We start from the raw sequence: 15,346 nt of genomic DNA, 5'->3' as shown, positions 1-15,346 counted from the left end.
ATTGCATCTCAAAGGGCTTAACATACAAAATGTAATATTCACTATTTTGAAAACAATTTCCCTAATCTGATTTCACTGTACTGAAGCTTTTATTAAAACCAATACAAAAAACTACTTATAGAATTAGTAAGCAAGGTTAAAGGGATCATCACAGCTGTATGTGTTTAAGTCTTTGCAACCTAAGTATCAAAAAACCCTTTCTCGTGAAAACATTTTCAAGGAGGATGTCTGGGGGTGTGTGTGTGTGGTGTGGGGGGGGGGGGGGGGGGGGGGGGGGGGGGGGGGGGGGGGTGAGGGGGGGGGGGGGGGGGGGGGGGGGTGGGGGGGGGGGGGGGGGGGGGGGGGGGGGGTGTGTGTGTGTGTGTGGTGGGGGGGGGGGGGGGGGGGGGGGTATTTTTATTGACACTTTTACAAATGTGATTTTTATTAGTATCCCAGGTTTTCTTTTAGAGGAGTTATTTTTGTAAAACTGTTGGTTGACAGGACAGCTGCTCAAGATGGAATGACAAGATGTGTACAATGAAAACAAATTATTCTACTTAAGACCCAGAAAAATAGGACACCACACTTTCTGAAGCATGACTTTGTGTACATGTACCACAAAAGTACAAGTTCATTCCTTCCTTTTCGATTTTTTGACTGAGCTGGTCATGTACAGATGCCTGTGGTTTGTGTTATTGTGTGCACATCGCATGTGTACAACTTCTATTGAATGTTCCAGCTCTGTACCTTCACCAAGCACTACATTGATCTAATGGGAGATCTGTGTTGCTGTGTGGTTTGAATACGTAATGGACAATGATTGAAACACACAAAAGCAAGCTGACCATTATTTAAAAGTCACGCCTGTGGTCAAACACCATTTTAAATGAAACTGAATTAAAAAATGACATTGGAAAGGAGGTGAAGCATAAACATATCTTCAGCATGGAAGCCAGTGAGATACGTGGAGCTCTCCTGGAGATCAGAAGGGGAGAGAAGTGAAAAAGAACAGAAGGAGAGAAAGGAAGCTGAAAGGAGCCCAAGGAAGTCGAGAAAGTGGAGAAAGACAGATGGAATCGGAAGACTGCCATATGCACCACAAGTTGTTGACAGGATTAAATAGGACAGTAAGTGCAGACCTTTATACTTGTTTGGTTGTTCACTGGCACCACTCTGCTGAGTGTTGACATGTCTTGAGTGCTTGTCAGCCAGTCTTCTTGACTGTGATTTTGACTTGCTGATCTTTAATCCTGTAGCTATCATTGCTGCTGCTTCTGCTGGTGTTGTTTGCTTGCAGCTTTCTCTTCACTAGTTCTTTAGCCCATCAATCAGATGCAATGTCTCTCTACTAATGCATTCTTTGTAGCTTCTTTTCAAAATCGTGGGATTTGTATGCAAGCTTCTCACACTGCTTCCTGGAAGTCAGCTCACTTTGCTGAGGAAGGGCATCAGAATCATTCTTTAATGTTAGCTGGATTTCTGTGCTGTTACATTAAAAGCATTTTTAGACAGTTCTCCACAGTCCCTAACTTGTATACCCCCCCCCCCACTTTAAATTGACAGGTGCATCATTCTCTTTTTTTTAACCCTATCTTTATGAGTGTGTTAGCTATGGGGATACGCCACTGTGTTATGACTGTGTTTCAAGTTATTGTTTATGTGCATTGTCTGCTTACAATGTAGAAATATTATTCCTTTAATGTTTTTTTTTGTATTTTCTTGTTCCCCAGGTACAGCAAATATATAGACTTTCATTAATTTATTAGATTTTTGATTTATAACACAATAACATTTTAAGAGGCATATGGAACAGAAAGAAAAAAAAAAAAAAAAAACATTTGGACCCATTCTTGCAAGACCTGGTTAAACTGATTCATTTTAAAACTTTTTTTTTTTTTTTTGTAAATTCCTTAATATATATGGTTGTATAGATTCTAAGATAAATTAATCTTATTTCTTTAAATTTTTGCACCTTACACACACTGGCTCTCAAAAGTATTCACCCCTTTGGTGAAGAGCAATTTTCAACTCTTTCCACATATTCTCAATTGGATTGAGGTCTGGGCTTTGACTGGGCCACTCCAGGACATTGACCTTTTTGTTTTTAAGCCACTCCAGTGTGGCACTGGCTGTATGTTTGAGGTCAATGTCCTGCTGGAAGATGAATCTTCTCCCAAGTCCCAGGTCTCTTGTATACTTCAGCAGGTTTTCCTCCAGGATTTCTCTGCACTTTGCTGCATCCATTTTGACCTCTATCTTCATGAGCTTTCCAGGTCCTGATGCAGAGAAGCATCCCCATAACATGATGCTGCCACCGCCATGCTTCATGGTAGGGGTGGTGTTCTCAGGATGATGTGTGGTGTTAGGCTTGCGCCAAACAGATCGCTTAGCGTTGAGGCCAAAAAGCTCTATTTTGGTCTCATCAGACCATGGAATCTTGTTCCACTTGGTCTCAGAGTCTCCAACATGCCTTCTGGCAAACTCTAGCCAAGATCTGATGTGAGTTTTTTTCAACAATGGCTTTCTTTTTGCCACTCTCCTATAAAGGCCAGTTTTGTGAAGCACCCGGGCTATTGTTGCCGTACGCACAGCGTCTCCCAGCTCAGCCGTGAAACACTGTAACTCCTTTAGAGTTGCCATATGCCTCTTGGTGTCCTCCCTGACTAGTGCCCTTCTCGATGTAGCTTTTGTTAGGAAATATACTAAACAACTGTGGGACCTCCCAGACACAGGTGTATTTAACCTGAAATCATGTGAAACACCTTAATTGCACACAGGTGGACTCCATTCAACTAATTATGTTACTTCTAAAGACAATTGGTTGCACCAGAGCTTATTTAGTTGTGTCATAGCAAAGGGGGTGAATACTTATGCAATCAAATATTTTCGGTTTTATATTTGTAATTAATTTAGAACAATTTGTAGATTTTATTTTTCACTTTGACATTATGGACTTTTGTTGATCAGTGGCAAAAACTCCTAACTAAATCCATTTTAATTCCATTGTAACACAATAAAATGTGGAATAGTCCAAGGGGGGTGAATACTTTTGAGAGCCACTGTACATCATTATCAAAAGAATAAATCTGCATCTACAGTTGCAGCATACTGCATACCACTGCCTTTGATCATCTCATGTGTTGAGAAGCCATTCTGCTGATAGGATAACAAATAAAGCAAGGTGTGAGAGCAGACCAGCCCACATCTGGCATATTTAATAACGGGCACCCGTCAGATTTTCTTTCTTACCTGAAGAGCTCAGAAGAGCAGTAGGAAATGAAACTAGCCTGCAATAGATTTCGACAATGCCTGAAAAACAAGAAGTGCTATTTCATGGTAGATGTAGCCGTTGTAGTCCTTTCAGAGTAAGGTGAGCAGCTTTTCAAAGCTGAAAACCGGACACATTATTAAATAAATGATAAGACTAATTAACCCATTTAAATACAGGCTTTTTAAATTTAAACAGCCATCCTCTCACTCAGTATTATCTTCCTGGGTGTACAATTTGCGGCTAGTTAGTTTAACTAGCCATATTTGGTTATATATGTATTGCTACTGTTTTACTGAGTTTAATAATAATAATAATAATAATAATAATAATAATAATAATAATAATAATAATAAATACATTAATTCTGTAGATCGTTGTTAAAAATATATATGTTTTTACATTGCTAGGCTAAACCATGCCAGAACTCAACAGCTACACATTACCTGTTTCTGCACCTAGTTGTAGATTCATATTGAATATAAACTAAGTGAAAACGCACGGTTCACTGAGGAATGAGCACATGTCTGTCTGTGTTAATCACTTTATAAAAATAATGTTCTTGATTACCCTATTATCTTTAAAAGGTTTTCGCTACTGTCGCCATAAAGTAAGTTATATGGTAAGCGGCTGTTTACAAAACTGGTACTGTCGGGAAACATGGACCTCTCTCTGATGTGAAACGTCTGGTCTCACTATTTCAGAGAAAAAGTCAAATGCGGTGTACATAAGTTAAGCGAGAGTTTTGAGTTAAAACGTATTTCCATTCCATTGCAGGCAGATTGTGGGCGGGTTTCCAACAGCTGCTATATACAGAAAATTGTATTTTCATCTTGGCACAAAGGGCACGTCCACTGTAATATGTAATTAACACATGTTTATACATTTACATAATATTCCCCCCACAGTAAAAAGCAACCGTGCACCGCTATCTAAATATTGCATGAAGATATTAATCGCTTCCCGGATAATCTGACTTTTTTTTGTAACATATCCCCGCTATTATGTACATTTGTAACATGCAAGAAGCAGCAACTGAGAACGGCCGGTACAAATGGCACTGATATTGACTGTATGCAGTGAGATGCATGAAGGGGCTGTGTGCCCAGCGTGTTGTGCTGGCGAGGCTGTTGTACAGTCCAGTCTCCTCCTGGTTTTTGCTGCAGGGTGTATCTCCCCGTTGTTACACAGCAGCCATGTTGGAACCCTGTCCCCCAGGATGCAGTTCTGCTGTGTCAGAGAGCGCAGTGTGAGGAGGAGTGAGCGTGTAGAGGCAGGCGGGGGAAAGCAGAGCACTCGCAGCCAAAGAGCCGTACAATCAACGGGGTTGAAACTGCTTGTGACAACAAAGGGAACCGGGACTCGAAAAACCAAACCTCCGACTGTCGCCGGGGCCGAGAAAAGTGAGTTGCTTTTGTATTACTTCATGGGTTTAATTTGCTAAAACATTGTTTAGTTATGTTATTTTTTAACTTGTTGTAGAATGAAAATGTGTTTTTTTGTATGTATGTACATACATGTAGTGTTAAATTAGCTGTCGAAGTGGGTTGCTGACACACTAGGTTTTATGTTTCCATTCCGCGTGTTGCAAAAAAAAAAAAAAAACGAAAACGAACTGGCAGTTACAATTTGGAGAAAATGTATTGTATTTTTCTTTTTCTAGTGTGGGGTATCTACAGGCAAATCTTGTGTTGTTTTGGTGCTGCCTCACTGGCTTTCCACCGTCGCCTTTCTCCCAAACTAAGTCGAGAGCACATACCTACTGTACACCTGTGCACAGATTTCTGATTCAAGATGAAAATTAACCAAATTGCTCTGTAGCTTTTAGGCTGGAGTGCTTTGAAACCATCAGGTTTTGTTTTGCCAACACACACTGCTTTGAAATTGACTGCAGTACTGTGTAAATGTGTACTGACACACTGTGACAAATAAAACAAACTGATGAGGGGATCTGCACTGGAATTGATCAAATCAATGCATTATGTTTTTATTAGAACACAATTTAAAGGTTACGCTTTTTGTATTATATATATATATATATAATGTCAAGTTTTGCATCATCTTGAATTTTAGGATTGTGACATCATAAAAAATAAAATGCCTATATGAACATAATTTAGCTGTTATTTCACATAATATACTGAAACTACAAAATGATAGTAGTCAATGTCAGCTTTTCAATTTGCCATTTTTAAGTTAAGTACTGTATATGGAAAACTAAAAAGCGGTATGCAATTCAATATGTTAACTTACCGTTATTCAACAGGTTTCATTCGACTTTATGAAGCAAAATTTGTTAATCCTATAGGGTGATACAAACCTTTTGGCCATAGCTGTACATAGATATATATTTCCATGAGATTAATGTATTGCATTTATTTCTTGCAAGTCCTGGCCTTTGTTTATTTAAAGTATTTGTTGTGCCTAGAATAGGAAATCATAGTGCAGGCGGCCAGGTTATTTTTAGACACCATTGGCTCCACATATACTAGTACAAATACCACTTCTTTTCTGTATCAGTGAAAAAGTAAGCAACATGTCAGAAAATTCTTGCAAGTATTTTTGCTGAATAATTTGTTCCACTGCTGCTTGGGCAATTATTAAATTATTACTTGTATAAATCAGGGACATGGTGTAAATTCAAAACCGAAAGGCTACAGCTGGCCTCCACACCCATTCATTGTACCAGTGACATAATACTGTAAACACAAAAGCTGTTGCCTAATTATAATGGAGCAATCCAACCAATCCCATTTTGCGATGGAGCAGTGGCTAGCGATCCACGTCTATTGTCCACGACTGGTTTAGGACACGCCCGTCGTGGCTGTTGTGAGTTTATTCATAATAGATGCATGTAGTGCACTGTTGCGTGTTGTTTTAGTGCAAAAGGTTCTAGCTGCTTTTTACTTTTTGTTATTTTGAAAAAATAAATTTTACATGGCATGAAAGTTTCATCACTGCACTCCAAGGACCAAGTTTTGTAGGCAACTGTTACATCAGTGTTACAGTACCACTTTGGGGCAGTATGCAAGTAATGTGTCACTTGCAGAAGAGCGATCCATTTATTCAAGTAATGCATGTATGTAGCATGTATTAAACTGTGCAGACTAGTGCGCAATTACACTGAGCTGATAGCAGGAGCAGGATGTTCTACCTCGTTTTACATCCTTCTGGGTTTAGAAGAGGGAGACGCCTTTTTCCTTACAATAGCAATGGCTTCATATCCTTGTCTTTGTCTCAAAGCTGCAGTGTCGCCTTTTCTGTACAGATTTTCTGCAATGCTTTAGAACAAAAAATAAATAAGATGCCTATGTAGCCTATAATACATGCCATTTTTTAAGAGTTATCATGTAACCTACTACAGTACATCCTTGTCGTCATTTATAGTTTGTCCATTTTTGTTTCTCTTCTGGCTCCCAGGGGTAAATGTTTTTTTATACCGATGTTTTTATATACTTCAGTTGTTGATGTGGATACTGGTTTATAAAGAAAGCCCTGCAGTGTTTTACGTACTGTTTCAGGTGAAATGTGAGGTTAGCCTTAAATGTGAACTCCAATTTTAGTTCCAATGGCTTAAACCCATACGTTGGAATCGTTGTAAACACTACCTCCAGTATATAGATGAATCAGACGTAACGATTCGGTAGATGTTTGTGTACTAACCCTGCGGTACAAACGCTGATTAAAAAGACAGAAAATGTGCCAAGCTGAGCAGGCAGCCAGGTACAGCAGTAAACCAGTTAATTTGATCATTTGTATTCCCAGTGAAAAAGCTAATGCAAGGTAGTTCCACTGTGGGTAAAGTGTAGGTTGCGCCAGAAAGCCAGAAAAGGGGAATTACGTGTTCTAACAGTGTTGAATTTCATACTGACAAAAACCTGCTGTTTTTCCTCACTTGATCCTGAAGATGAAAGTAGTTTTTTGTGTCCATGTAGCCACAGGCTATACAATTTTTTTTTTTTTTTCAGTACCCCTTGTACGGCCCTCCAGGACTGTGTTTGGACACCTCTGCTTTAAAACATACTGTACTTATTAACAGCAATGCAACATAACTGTGCAGAAGAGTGTTTTTCCTCACCATTGTACAAATTTTGTGAGTAAAAAAAACAAGGAGTACAACTAGCTGTCAATGTCAAAAGTCCATGCTGTGTGTCTGTTACTATTACAGATACTGTAATCTGTTACTACAGCCTTGTGTTCAGCAGATCAGCGGAATCTAGCGACCTGTTACTACAGCCTTGTGTTCAGCAGATCAGCGTAATCTAGCGACCTGTTACTACGGCCTTGTGTTCCGCAGATCAGCGGAATCTAGCGACCTGTTACTACGGCCTTGTGTTCAGCAGATCAGCGGAATCTAGCGACCTGTTACTACGGCCTTGTGTTCAGCAGATCAGCGGAATCTAGCGACCTGTTACTACGGCCTTGTGTTCAGCAGATCAGCGGAATCTAGTGACCTGTTACTACGGCCTTGTGTTCAGCAGATCAGCGGAATCTTGCAGATGTATATTTTTATTCAGATTTTTAAATATTGCAGTGGTCTCGCCCATGATAAGTGGGCAACTATAGCTGACAAGCACCCCCTGTCTGCAGCATCTTCTTACCCAGTTCACTGAGTTATCAGAAAAAATGATCAACTAAATACTACAAAACATACTGTAAAATACCACAGTTAAAATAATACAGCAGCAATTATATTAGGAGATTTAAAAAATAAAAAGGTACTGGCTTCTGATTCAGTCTTTTCTTGCTGACACGAGGTTCCCTTCAGGCTGAGGGTGTTTGTATCCAGTGTTGTAACCCTTTCGTGAGTACTTTATTACTCGATCAGGCTGAAATTGCTTCTTGCTGGTCTGCCTCATTATCTGCAGTTGATATATATATATATTTTTTTTCCTTCTCAATCTGTATTTTAAAAACAAGTGAATAGTTTCTGGGCTCCTGTTTATTACTGGAATTACTGGAGCTGTTCTGCAACACCAGAAAAAGTGAGGTGACAAATTTAATTCTCAGGCACCGCTTGCATGCAAACCAAGATTAACACTAGAACATGAAGTTAAGTTCATGTTAAGCAATGGCGTCCAATCGATCTCGAGGGCCATTCCATTCCAGGGTTAACAGGTAAAATCATACAATAAGCTACTTCAGGGTCTGGGTGGAGGGTTAATTGGTTCAATTAAACCATTTCGAACAGGGTTGGAACAAAGACCAGGACTAGAAAAGCCACGTTTGACCACCCCTGAGTTAGAGCATTAAAGTTGTACAGTTTTTAATAAATATTATCTTTTTAAATGTCAGCTTTTTACTTTGTTACCGAAAACATTAAGTTTCTTATGGCATCCTGTGCAGAGCTGCTTTCCCTGTCGAAGCACAGCCTGGAAAGAAACAGACTACATGGCTGGCAGAAGGGACAGTACTGCAAAGAAAATGCCAAGGTACACTTATTATTGACATAGAATACTTTTTAATTGTTAACATGAAAATCTGAAAAAAAAACGTACAGGTGAGTAAATATAGAAACGTATTTAACAAACAAAAATGGACAACACGACACAATCTTTTCCAGGTCAACACATTTAGTGTCTCACCTGTGCTCATATTGACCATCACCCGTCACCCAAAAGCAGCTCTGAGGAGATCCCCTTGCAGTAAGTGTTGTAACAGCTGTGCTCACCCTTACTGAGAGACTGGCAAACTGATACAGGCCTAATGCGCGCAGGAGCCATAATAATGTAACGGAAGCAGCTTACAAATCCTAAATACTAACAGCCCAGTGACCAGTAAAGGCTGTTTATTAGCTGTGTCGATAGATTTAATGTACTGTAGAAAAGCAGAGCTCTGAACAAACAAATAACATTAAACTCCGGGCTACTCTTTCAAAAGAGGCATGAAGACGAGGGCACAGGGCCACTTTGATAATGCATTATGTATCACGTGTTAAAAACTAACACATGCCGTAAGTATCATGTGAAGAAATCGGTAACACTAGAATGTTTTCCTGTTTACATCTCTGGGACTGAATCCACCTCCGTAAGTCCTTGAAAGCTTGGCCACGCAGATTTATTACATACAAATTAAATTGTACATTTATTACATATTTTCATCAGTGTGCTTAGTGGAGATGATGGAATACTTCAGTATTATGTTATGTAACAGTGAATATCCAGCCAAAAATGATCAAATCTTATACAGCAATTCAATCAGAACCTCATTCTGTACACCACAGCAGTGTTCCTTGTCATGTTGCTGTGATTCAATCAGAACCTCATTCTGTACACCACAGCAGTGTTCCTTGTCGTGTTGCTGTGATTCAATCAGAACCTCATTCTGTACACCACAGCAGTGTTCCTTGTCATGTTGCTGTGATTCAATCAGAACCTCATTCTGTACACCACAGCAGTGTTCCTTGTCATGTTGCTGTGATTCAATCAGAACCTCATTCTGTACACCACAGCAGTGTTCCTTGTCATGTTGCTGTGATTCAATCAGAACCTCATTCTGTACACCACAGCAATGTTCCTCGTCATGTGCCTGTGCCCACATCTGGCCCATGGAAGCTAACCTGCTGGGCTGCAGAGCAATGCAACAATAGTAACTAATGTAGCTCCACACATTTTAGCGAGGACTACTTCACTACTATAATACAGAATGCATGACATAGCAACCCGTACATACACAGCACAGGTACTGTACATATCTGTAAAGGTATCATTTTTGGAAGTTAGGCTTTTTTTAAGCCACTGTAGCTCTGAGCATGTAGGATGCAGTCTATATAATGGTTAGTTTTCTAACAAGTTATTTAAGATTTTACAGTTAATGAAGTATGACAATGCCACAATACATGTGGTATGCAGTTCCTTATTCATGACATTTACTTTGTGTCCCGAGGCTGCATATGGTTGATGCCCATTTTTGCTAATACTCCAGCTTTTGCAGTCTTTTAAATGTAGCGTGTAAGCAGCTTGGCGGGGAAAGGGTTAAAGAGTGGAAATAAGAAACGGTACTGTTTTTCAGAATTTAATTTTCAAGAAAATACTGGCGCAAGAATGTACTGGACATATTGTTTTCCTTAATTAACCCTTTAAGGACCGTGATAAGAAATGCACTTTGCTTTGATGACTTGCAGGGCCACTGTACTTTGCAGCACAGGCTTGAAACGCATCAATGGATAGGGGAGAGACGACGTTCACAAAATGTATATATTATATATATATATATATATATATATATATATATATATATATATATATATATATATATATATATATGTGTGTATGTATAGGAAGAGAGTCAACTACAACCCCAAAAATGCCTGGTACTGGGGGAGCATCCCACTGACAAATGCATGGTCCTGAAAGGGTTAAAGTCAAGTTTTGGGGAAGGAGGTTGACAACACGCAGCATGCTCTACGTGCTTGCTAAACAAACTTTACTAAATTGTAGTGTGTATCTGTAATCGGTTTGCATGTGTATTTGTGAGACTTGTGAATGGGTGCAGGGATGGCACTGCAAATCTGTAATTCCTACAGTAACCAGTTTGAAGGGTGTTTTTAATAGTGATCTACTCATCCTGTACAGTAAATTGAGAACAATAGCTGATTCTAGATTTGCAGTTTTACTGGTACCTGTGGTGATGCCAACTCTAAATAACATACTGTAGATATTAATAGGATACAAATATTGCATTGTGTGTGTGTGTGCCAAATAGAAGATTCCCAAGGTATTTCATTGTGCATTCATTCCTGGAACACTACAACAGTAAAATCAGTCAAGAAACAACACTCATTGAAGTGTTCAGGGGAATAAGCCAATGTTTAATGTTTTAGGTATAGTAGAATTGTGTCCCATTTGCTTTGTGTGGATCTAGAACAAAATGTTATTGCAAACATAAAAAGAAAGAATGCCATTTCTGTAAGCAAAGCCAGTATTAAGAACATTGGATGTTCGGTACAACAGTAAAAGATGGTGCAGGTGTTTTGTTGATTTATTGTTGCAGAATACAATACAACAAACCGTGATTTAAGAGAAGTTCAGAAATAAATGACTCGTTTCAAATCTGTGCTTTTCTGTGTCTATTGTCAGGACTCAGAGTTGAATTGCTGTAGTTTGACTGAAACAAGATTGTAGTCCAGCATTCAGGTACCAGTACAGGACTTGACATTGCTCCCGCATATCTGCAACTTTCAGAGCGGGAAAATCCTGCAGAGATATTTTAAGACACCAAGTTACTGTATTTTTCACTACAACAATCTCTAAGGAAGTGGGTGTCAGTGATGAAAGCTCTATGAGATGCATTCTGAGCAGTTCTGGTTAAAATAGATAAATAAATAAAAGTAGTGCTGGATATTTTAAGCGCCGCAAGACTTTATTCTCTCGTACGCGATTCTCGGCCGCTATCTTTAAGCATTATAGAAACTCGGTACACTGCAGTAAGTAAGCAGTTTTGGAAAAAAAATACGATAGTAAGTCTATCTAGGCGTTGTTTTGCAAGCGGTGTCTTTCGCTTTAACTCTTAAAACTCAGCCCCAGTCATTTTTTGGGCACCAGCCCACAGAATGTTGTTCACATATTACTCGGGCAAAGTAAAAGTAACCTACCATGGCTTGTTTAAAAGTACAGACTTGGGGCTTTCCAAAGACGTATGCAGTACTCCTAGCCGGAACTATGACTGCCTGAAGTTAAGCCTCTCATCATGTGACAGAGTTCACAGCTTCGGTTTTGTTTAGAGTCTATTGCTCCATCATTGTAGCAGCTAGACTGGAAAGCTTAGAAGCATGATTATTTTGGAAACACGTGTTTTGTTTTTTTTGTTTTTTTAACATATTCTCATCTATACCAGATATAGTATGCCTGATCCTGATTGATGAAAGGACGTTTTGTGACATGCATGCAGTACAAACTATCCAGTAGTTAAAAATACATACATCAAAACAGTGAAAAACAGGCAGAAGTAGGGCTGAGTGTAAAGAGGATGGACAGCAATTGATGGACAGCAATCTTCAAGTCATGCCACAGATTTTCGATTGGATTTAGGTTGGGGCTCTGACTGGGCCACTCAAGGACATTTACCTTTTTGTTCCTTAACCACTCCAGTGTAGCTTTGGCTGTGCTTTGGGTTGTTGTCATACTGAAAGGTGAACATCTGTCCCAGTTTCAGCTTTCTTGTAGAGGGCAGCAGGTTTTCCTCAAGGACTTCTCTGTACTTTACTTCATTCATTTTCCCTTCTATCCTGACAAGTGCCCCAGTCCCTGCTGATGAGAAACATCCCCATAACATTTTGCTGCCACCGCCATGCTTCACAGTAGGGGTGGTGTTCTTTGGGCAATGCGCTCTGTTGGGTATGCGCCAAACATAACGCATTGCATCTAGGCCAAAAATTTCCATTTTAGTTTAGTCAGACCACAAAACTTTTTGCCACATGGCTACAGAATCTCCTGAGTGTTTTTTTGCATACTTCAAATGGGATTCAAGGTGGGCTTTCTTGAGTAATGGCTTCCTTCTTGCCACGCTACCATACAGGCCAGATTTGTGGAGTGCTTGGGATATTGTTGTCACATGCACACTTTGACAAGTCTTGGCTGTAAAAGCCTGTAGCTCTTGCAAAGTTGCCATTGGCCTCTTGGTAGCCTCTCTACCTAGCAGAGGGAACCTACAGGAACTGCTGAATTTATCCTGAAGTCATGTGAATCACTACAATTTAACACAGGTGGAGGCAACTTAACTTCATGTGTGATTTTGAATGCGATTGGTTACACCTGAGCTAGTAAAAACTTTTTTTCTGAAACAGCGGCATGTGACAATGTGATAATGTTAAATATTATTAGTTTCACTCAAGGTAAGCTGCTACAGTTGGGACTGATTTAAAACAAAATTCTGCCTTTGCTTTATCCTATTTGTTAAAGAATTAAAACACAGTACAAAAACTGAGATCCCAAATATACTGCTTTGTCCATGTAAAGCACTGTGTCTATTGCGAAAGGTGCTATTAATAATGATAAAGATTAATTGAAATAATGATCATCACTGTTGCATTGTTTTAACCTGTGGACACATCGATATCAAATGTAGGTTTTTATTTTTTCACTACAATTAACTTCATGTTTACAGGCCTTTTGACCTAATATGCCATCTCCTTGGATTTTGTCCCGGTATGCTTAGGGTTTGTTCTCAGACTACAAGGAGTGTCTTCAGTGTACTCCCTGAATGAATGTTCTATTACAGGTTTCTGTATAATAAATAACCTGTTAATCTACTGTACAGTAATGTAGCCTAGTTCCTGAAGAAATAGCCTAATATTAGCAGGTTAGACTGTTTCCTCCAGTTCTTTTGAGCAACTATTTCACGCACCGTTCCCCTGTTGGAAGCTTCCTAACAAGTGTCCAGTCTAGTTTGCTCAGCCCTGCAGGTTATACAAACGCAAGGTGACCTGGCTAATGTTAAGTAGCGTGTGGAACTGCAGCTGGTGTGCTCAGAGATAAGGAAACAGAAAGAATTCTGCTTTTTCAAGTAAGTGAGGAACGTTCCAGCGATTTGTATTATAGTCTGTCTGTAGGGTTGTGCAGGGAGGAAAGCTCCAGCCATTGTATTATAGTCTGTCTGTAGGGTTGTGCAGGGAGGAAAGCTCCAGCCATTGTATTATATTCTGTCTGTAGGGTTGTGCAGGGAGGAAAGCTCTAGCCATTGTATTATAGTCTGTCTGTAGGGTTGTGCAGGGAGGAAAGCTCCAGCCATTGTATTATAGTCTGTCTGTAGGGTTGTGCAGGGAGGAAAGCTCCAGCCATTGTATTATAGTCTGTCTGTAGGGTTGTGCAGGGAGGAGTTCTGTGCTGAGACCATTGAGTGTTTTTATAGTTTTGCTGTTTTTATTTATTTATTTAGTTCTTAACCAAATGATTATTACAAGCTTTATACTTTATTAACCCTATACTTTCTCAATCACCTTTTCAGTTTGGAGACAATGAGTTTGACCTACAGAAGTTTATGTGCTACACTGGTGGCAAATGACAGTGCGTACAAATTATGAATCTCATGTTTTAATAGTCAGAACCATTCCAGGTGTTTTCTTTATAAGACAGTAGATTAAATTTTTTTTCGAGGGGTTCTTTTTATAAATTTGCATTTTACTCTGACTGTTTAGTTCCGATTTATTTATTTATTTATGCTAAATAAAGGCTGATCTGCTGTCCATGAATGTTAGGCAGAGTCAGCTTTGTTCTACATGAATCCTGAGGGGTCTTAACGGCATAATACATTGATGGGGTTTACTTGTCTTTCCTTCTTTTTTGGGAGTATGTTTTTATTATTATTTTTTATTAAACTCCAGAGATCACCCACCAGGGACCTGCCCCAAACCCCAAAGGAAGTACGGTCCTGCTGTTTCTGGGGTGAGAAAAAAAAACCGTTGAGGACAAGCATGAGTTGTGCGTCGTCTTGATTCGGCTGTGGCTAACCCTAACCCTATGAAACAGGAGAGCAAATGAACAGGGCAACGCAGCTCACTTCAGATAAAACCTCAAGTCTTGGGGTGGCAACAATAACTGAGACAGTACAATGCAAATAAGATTCATTGCACAGCAGATTTAAATCTTGCACTTTACAGTAGCGTGGAGTTCTTATACTCTACAGAAGAGACCTGCAGTTCAGATCTGTGGCATACATTGTAAATACTGCCTACAACCACATAATTTATTAACATTTACATGAGGTTAGTGACCCAATACTGTACCATGCAGGTAGAATAAAGAGGATACATTGTTTTGCTGTTTTTCTTAAATACACACGGATGTACTGTACACTTTGTTTCTGGTGTATTTTTTGTAAGTCTAACCTTGAATGCAGGCTAATAAAAAGCCTATTTTAAGAAACTCACAATTTTCATGTCGTTTTTAGTTACCAAAACAAAAGAGCTGCCTCACCTGGGCGGTGGTGTCTGTTTCCTAAAAACAAGAAGCCCTGCGTTCTGTAATTAAGCCTTTGTGAATTGTTTCCACAGCAGAGAGGGGTCTCATCATATTTGCCTCTTCTACACTACTTTTCATTTTGTGCTGTATCTATCTTTCAAGAGGTAGTTGATTTAAGGCTTTTTCCTGGTTGTTTGTG

At 39.4% G+C, this 15,346-nt stretch overlaps 1 protein-coding gene across 13 annotated transcripts in view; it reads left to right on the top strand.

Moving 5' to 3' along the window:
• Positions 1–4,480: 4,480 nt before the first annotated feature.
• LOC121313706 (focal adhesion kinase 1-like) overlaps positions 4,481–15,346 on the top strand; it is a 186,153-nt gene continuing 175,287 nt past the window's right edge. For 5 of the 13 annotated variants that reach the window (XM_041246515.1, XM_041246512.1, XM_041246513.1 and 2 more), the window contains exon 1: positions 4,488–4,653. The gene's annotated coding sequence lies outside the window, so the exon portion shown is untranslated. Of the gene's footprint in view, positions 4,654–15,252; positions 15,312–15,346 lie in introns of those variants that run through there. The other 8 variants (XM_041246516.1, XM_041246514.1, XM_041246511.1 and 5 more) reach the window with 5 other exon arrangements.

Source organism: Polyodon spathula, chromosome 3 (assembly GCF_017654505.1).
Source record: "Polyodon spathula isolate WHYD16114869_AA chromosome 3, ASM1765450v1, whole genome shotgun sequence".
Classification (NCBI taxonomy): domain Eukaryota; kingdom Metazoa; phylum Chordata; class Actinopteri; order Acipenseriformes; family Polyodontidae; genus Polyodon; species Polyodon spathula.
This window is presented reverse-complemented; position numbering and strand designations above follow the sequence as displayed.